This window comes from Thalassophryne amazonica, chromosome 9 (assembly GCF_902500255.1).
Source record: "Thalassophryne amazonica chromosome 9, fThaAma1.1, whole genome shotgun sequence".
Classification (NCBI taxonomy): Eukaryota; Metazoa; Chordata; class Actinopteri; order Batrachoidiformes; family Batrachoididae; genus Thalassophryne; species Thalassophryne amazonica.
The window spans coordinates 101,201,824-101,207,824 of NC_047111.1; positions in this window are offsets into that span (position 1 = coordinate 101,201,824).

Below are 6,001 nucleotides of genomic sequence, written 5' to 3' on the forward strand. Positions count from 1 at the left end.
ACACACAAAGCAAAGAAACAGCTACACAGGCACCACCTTGCTCCTCCCTTCTCAATCCCAGTTTGTCAAACACACTATGTCTGCCACAACACAAGATACTAGCCTGATCCTTAATTAATTTCATTATGAAGTTAAGTTAAAGATGGGAAATAATCAAGGAATAATTTCTGGACCAAACTGAAAGAAATCTGAAAACACTACACTGGAATATGGAATATGTCATAGAGAAATTAATGTCATTCATGTATATTCTTATATTAGTAGAATATATAATGTCAAAGCAACTGTTATGTGACCCACCAAATTGAGATAAAAAGCATTTCCATTCTATGAATTTGCTCTTACAGAATATCTCAGGATGGAAAAGGGATAAATTAATAAATTAATACTTAATTCAGACTTCTAATTGAATCACTAAACGAATAGTGCGATATTTCTCATGACGAAGCATTCAGACAGTAAAACTGAAGTCACTACTTTACAGAATACACATCAACACAAAAAATAAATCATTTTCTCACCTTTATTCAGCAGTTTTAGTCATTTTCCCACATCATTAATATTACATATAATACACACCTATGAAAGCTCACTCCACAATCCATTGTCAGTTTGTTACTGCACCCGAACACTGCACAAAATGGCATTTTCAGATCATTTTAACACAAGATCACTGATTTCTATTGAATCTAATGCCTGACTACGCATAATAACACTAAGGAAGATGGTACCTGCCTGGCAGCACCTCACGGGCTGCATCCACCATCTAGTGAATTAAATACAAATCGATGGTGCAAATGCAGAGGATGTTCCTATCCCACTGAGTTGCCTGCTTTGCAAAAACCACTTCCATTCATAGACCAAAATCTACATTGGAATAGGGATGGGTATTGACAAGATTTTCTCTATCGATACCATTATCATTTCCGCTAATCGATCCAATTCCTTATCAATTCCCTTATCGATACCTCTTGTGAATTTTTTGTGTACTAAAAGTAGGCTTTACAGGTTTTCTATGTCAGCAGGTCAAAGAGCTTTTTCTTATCGTGCACCCGCTCTGTGGAACGGTCTTCCTGCGACCGTGAGGCAATTGGAGTCTGTGGACATTTTTAAGTCAAGACTTAAAGCCTATTTTTATTCTCTTTCTTATGAATAGTCTTTTTTTTTATCTGTTTTATTCTTTTATTTCTGTTTTTAATTATGTATTTGAATTTTTAAATTTTTATTTATTTGCATTTTGTATGTTGAACTGTTCTATGTAAGCCACCTTGAGACAGCTTTTGTTGTGATTTGGTGCTTTATAAGCCGATTAAATTGGAATTGAAGAACATTTTATTGAGTCTTTAAGTAAATAAATATGAAAATGATCACCGGATCCTTAAACGTTGGACAGAATAAACTCTACATGGTGGATCCTTGATCTCTGGACATTAATAGAAATAAACAAAATCTGTAGTTATTGTCAAAAGCATTTCCTTTCAGACATTATTGGCATGAATGTCTTTCCATACATCTGAGCTGAACTCTTGCAGCTGCTGTGCTGCACGTCAGGATGTAATTCATAAAGAATGCAGGACGTCTCATTTTTGGAGGAAAAAGATGTTTTAGTCAATTGTAGTTTCTTGTCTGTATTACACAGCGTTTGTAAGAGGTGTCATTTTATTTAAAGTGGTAATTCGTTTTGAAGTTATTAATTCTGACCGGACTCTGACTCAGCAGAGAGCCGCGCAGCGTTTGGAGCTCTGCCAAAGGGAAGGGGGATGTTTCTCGTTTCTTGACTGCAACAAGACATGAGTCCTAGTTAGTGACTTTAATCCACACAAAAGTGACTCACGATATTTTAATGGCTTTGAGAGGGGTTAAGAAGTGGACTTGCCATTTCTGAAGAGCAGCAAATCAAATAACCAACGAGCTAGTGGATCGAAGCATTGCTTCAATGGTTGATGCTTCAAAGTGGTGTCACGTGCAGAAACAGTTGATTACAGACCCGCTGTAGGGTCTGCAATCAACGTAGAGGAATGATCATTTTCCTGATAAACACCCTCAAAAACAACGGCTGCTCTGAAGGACCGATAAGGGAATCGTTAAGCAAAAAGGCTATTGAGGTTGGTGGACTGAATCATTTCTTAACGATACTCGAAAAGAACCGGTTCTCGATACCCAACCTTACACTGGAATATATCTAAAATGCCGTTTTCCTCCAGTAAATCCTGTAAGTGATGGAGAACAATATTATCCAAGATTTTAGACATAAATGACAGTTTAGAAAAAGTTCTTAAATGAGCAGTAGCTCGTCTCGTCTATCAGGTCCAATCCTTCTTTATCTTGCTTCAAATATTTTCACTGGATAAGCCATAATTGTGTGTTTTCTACCTTTTAAAAACAACCTATCGTCCTTTCAGCGTATCACCATCATTTCTGGCAACATGAGAGTGCAGAGCCTGGGCTAAAGGTGTCAAAAGCTAGATGCATTAGCGCTGGCAGCCCAGTATTACTCAAGGCAGATGTGTGTGTTTCCGCCCTGCTTTTCTGAAGCCGTCCTTCTGGACAACATTTGAAAGCTGCATTAGAGGATGTGGCATCTTCTGTGAGATTAGAAGTTGAAATTAGCGTGGCTTGTAGGAGATGAGCACAATTGGTTTGAACAAAAGTGTCTGAACCCATCTCCTCCTGACTGTGTCTGAAAACGTCCTGCCACTTGGGGTCATGGACTCTGTCAAGTTGAGACCCTCTTCACACAGTAAAACATTCATACGATTCTAAAACAATACATGATGGGCACACCACTTTTGATCCCAAATGATAAAGAGGAAAGTCAATAATTTACAGTCTGCACCATCCTTGTGCATTTTTTTCTGCAAGGTGCTCTTGCAGAAATGGGAATGAGGTTGGACCCACTGTGCAACCCAAAGAGAACAAGGTACCTTTCTGTCATTTTGATACAGATGCATGAACATACTGTACGCACACTCTCAAATGACGGCCAAAAGACTGTTCTGACTGACAGGCGTGCACGTGACAAGACAGCAGAGAGCACAGCTTGTTTTGCCAGAGGCATCAAGAGGAACGATTTCTTTCTTGGGCCCTTTTTTTCTCTCCCCACTTTCAGTTTTCTGTCTGCTCAATGGAGCAAAAAAAAAAAACATTTATATCCATTCCAATAACTCTGAGCCATTTCAAGGAAAAAAAAGGAAGTTAGGATGTAGCCCTGCAGGGCAAAAAGGGATGAAGTTAGATCAAAGGTGGATATGCATATGTGTATAATGCTTGGATTACTTTTTGCCAGACTTTGTGTTGAGCCTGCATTCAACAATTTGTTCACACGGCTGTGTGGCTGTGAAATACACAGAGGCCCTCTGCAAAGCCTTCACCCCTTTAAAAGTTTTTTTTTTTCTGTAATGTTAAATAATCAAATAACATTTGTCAATAAAACATGTCAAAGTAACACACAGTTGTCTACAGTAAACTTAGAAAATGTCACAAGGAAAGTACTTCATTGCATCAGCAATGTCAAGTCTGTATTTATTCCTTTCACCTTTAGCTGCTGTTACAAACAGTGGTGGCCTTGGTGGACACCAGGCCTAGGCTTTGCATTCATTCATTCATTCATTCACTCATTTTCTGCCATTTATGCGGGTCCAGGCTCTGGTGACTGGAGATATAAACACTCCAGCATGTCCTGAGTCTATCTTGTGGCCTCCACATGCCTGGAAGATCTCATCTCAACTCAAACTTTATTTCTAAAGCACATTTAAAACAATAGCAGTTGACCACAGTGTTGTACAAAAGTGGGCATCAGGTTACGCCCAATAAAAAGTAAGCAAATTAATTAATTAAAAATAACAATGAAATTACAGCAGGTAATAAAAACAATAAAACACCGAGTTGCATCTGCTCATTTAGGAAATGGGAGAAGTAGGGAGGATTTAAAAGTCTCTAGGGCAGTGGTTTTCAAACTGTGAGGCACGCCCACCAGAGTTCTTCGGGGGGCGCAAGGAATGAGTATCAAGAACCATTTTTTGTTTTGTTTTTTCTCATGAATCCTCAAGAAATGATTCGATCCACCCACATCAATAGCCGTTTTGCTTAACGAGTCCCTTATCGGTCCTTCAGAGTGGCCATTGTTTTTGAGGGTGTTTTATCGGGAAAATGATCAATTCTTTACGTTGATTGCAGACCCTGCAGCAGGTCTGTAATCAACCGCTTCTGCAGTGGCTGTTCTTGAAGCTTGAACCAACGAAGAAGTGCTCCGACCCACTGCTTCATTGGTTCATTGCTTCGCTGCTTTCCAGAAGCGGCAAGTCTGCTTCTTAACCCCTCTCAAAGCCATTTAAAGATGTCAGTCATGAGTCACTTTTATGTGGATTAAAGTCACTAACTGGAACTCTTGTTGTGAGCAAGAAATGAGAATCACCCTCTGTTCTGTTTGCACAGCTCCAAATGCTGCGCCGCTCTCTGCCGAGTCTGGCCGGAATTAATAACTTCAAATCGAATCACCATTTTAAATCGAATGACACCTCTTTCCAAATGTTGTAATACAAACAATAAACTACATTTGACTAAAACGTGTTTTTCCTCCCAAAATGAGACGTCCTGTGTTCTTTATGAATTACACTGATGTTGACTTGCAGCACAGCCAGCTGACCTCAGGTCAGAGGTATGGAGTGACATTCATGCCATTAATGTCTGTTTATTTTTATTTATGTCCACAGATCAAGGATCCAGTGACCAATATCATATTTATTTACTGTAAGACTCAATAAAATGTTATTGACATAGAAAACCTGTAAAGCCTACTTTTAGTACACACAAAATTCACAGGAGGTATTGATAAGGGAATCGATAAGGAATCGGATCGATAAGCAGAATCGATAATGGCATTGATATTGATAAAATCTCCTCTCAATACCCATCCCTATTAAAATGTTTTAGTTATGCCAAAGACATTTAAAAACACACTGGCATGTTTAAATGTTAAAAAAACCGATGTTTAAAATATGACAAAAGGTAAAAATAGAAGAAAGTTCTTTAACCCTTTTGGGCCGACGCCATCGTATACGACGGCTGGGACCAAGCTTTACTAAATTATAAATAACTTTTTAATGATATGAGATAGAAACTTACTTTTTTTTTGTTTTGTTTTGCTGAAAAGTTAACTCCTCGGACTTTCGATCCACCATCAGCCATCTTGTACTCCTCATAGAAGCTGTGTGATGACGTGCGGAATGTGAGTCTCCAATCAGAATTGGTTCACTGTCACATGGTATTCCAAAATACAACCGTAGGGCAGATTTACCTCACGTGATAAACTAAAGATCGTTTTCAGGAGTGATATCTTACTAGTTGGCCTGTTTGAATAGCCCCCTTACTCCTCCAATGCGCCCTGCACCATTACGCACAGTGAAAGTGAAAGCAGACAGAGAGCCTCGCATGACAATCTCAAGTGTTCAAGCAAAGAGTGTGTAACTCTCAGGATTGCTCCACTAGTTTGCATTTGAATGTTACTGGATTACTCTGTGGCTCTCTACCTCTGGCGTAAAAGCACTGTTTACCATATCAATGGGGTGAGGGAGAGGGGCCGCTCCTCAGGCTGCAAGGAGCCAAAGTGTGAAATGAAAGCTGCTTGCAGATTCAGACAGAAGACTCCAAAACACAGTAGAAATAGAAATTTGTGATGAGACCTTTGTGTAATAGCAGACAGAAATTGCTTTGAGTTGAAGACAAACAAAACACATAGACCATTTTGTACATATTGTTCAAAATGTGCATTTGTATTTTGAACTTTTTTGTTGTACAGTCTTTCACACAAGACCTCAAATACCTCAAATTACCTTTATAAAGTGTCAAAATAGTTGTTTATTATAGTTTGCTGTGTGTTTTGAATAAATGTGTGTGGAAAATTATTTCTGCTTTATCTTTTGTTATTTCTGATTCTAAACATTTATTACACTTATAAAACACAACAAAAGCATATATATTATGAAAGAACAGGTTGTCCTGA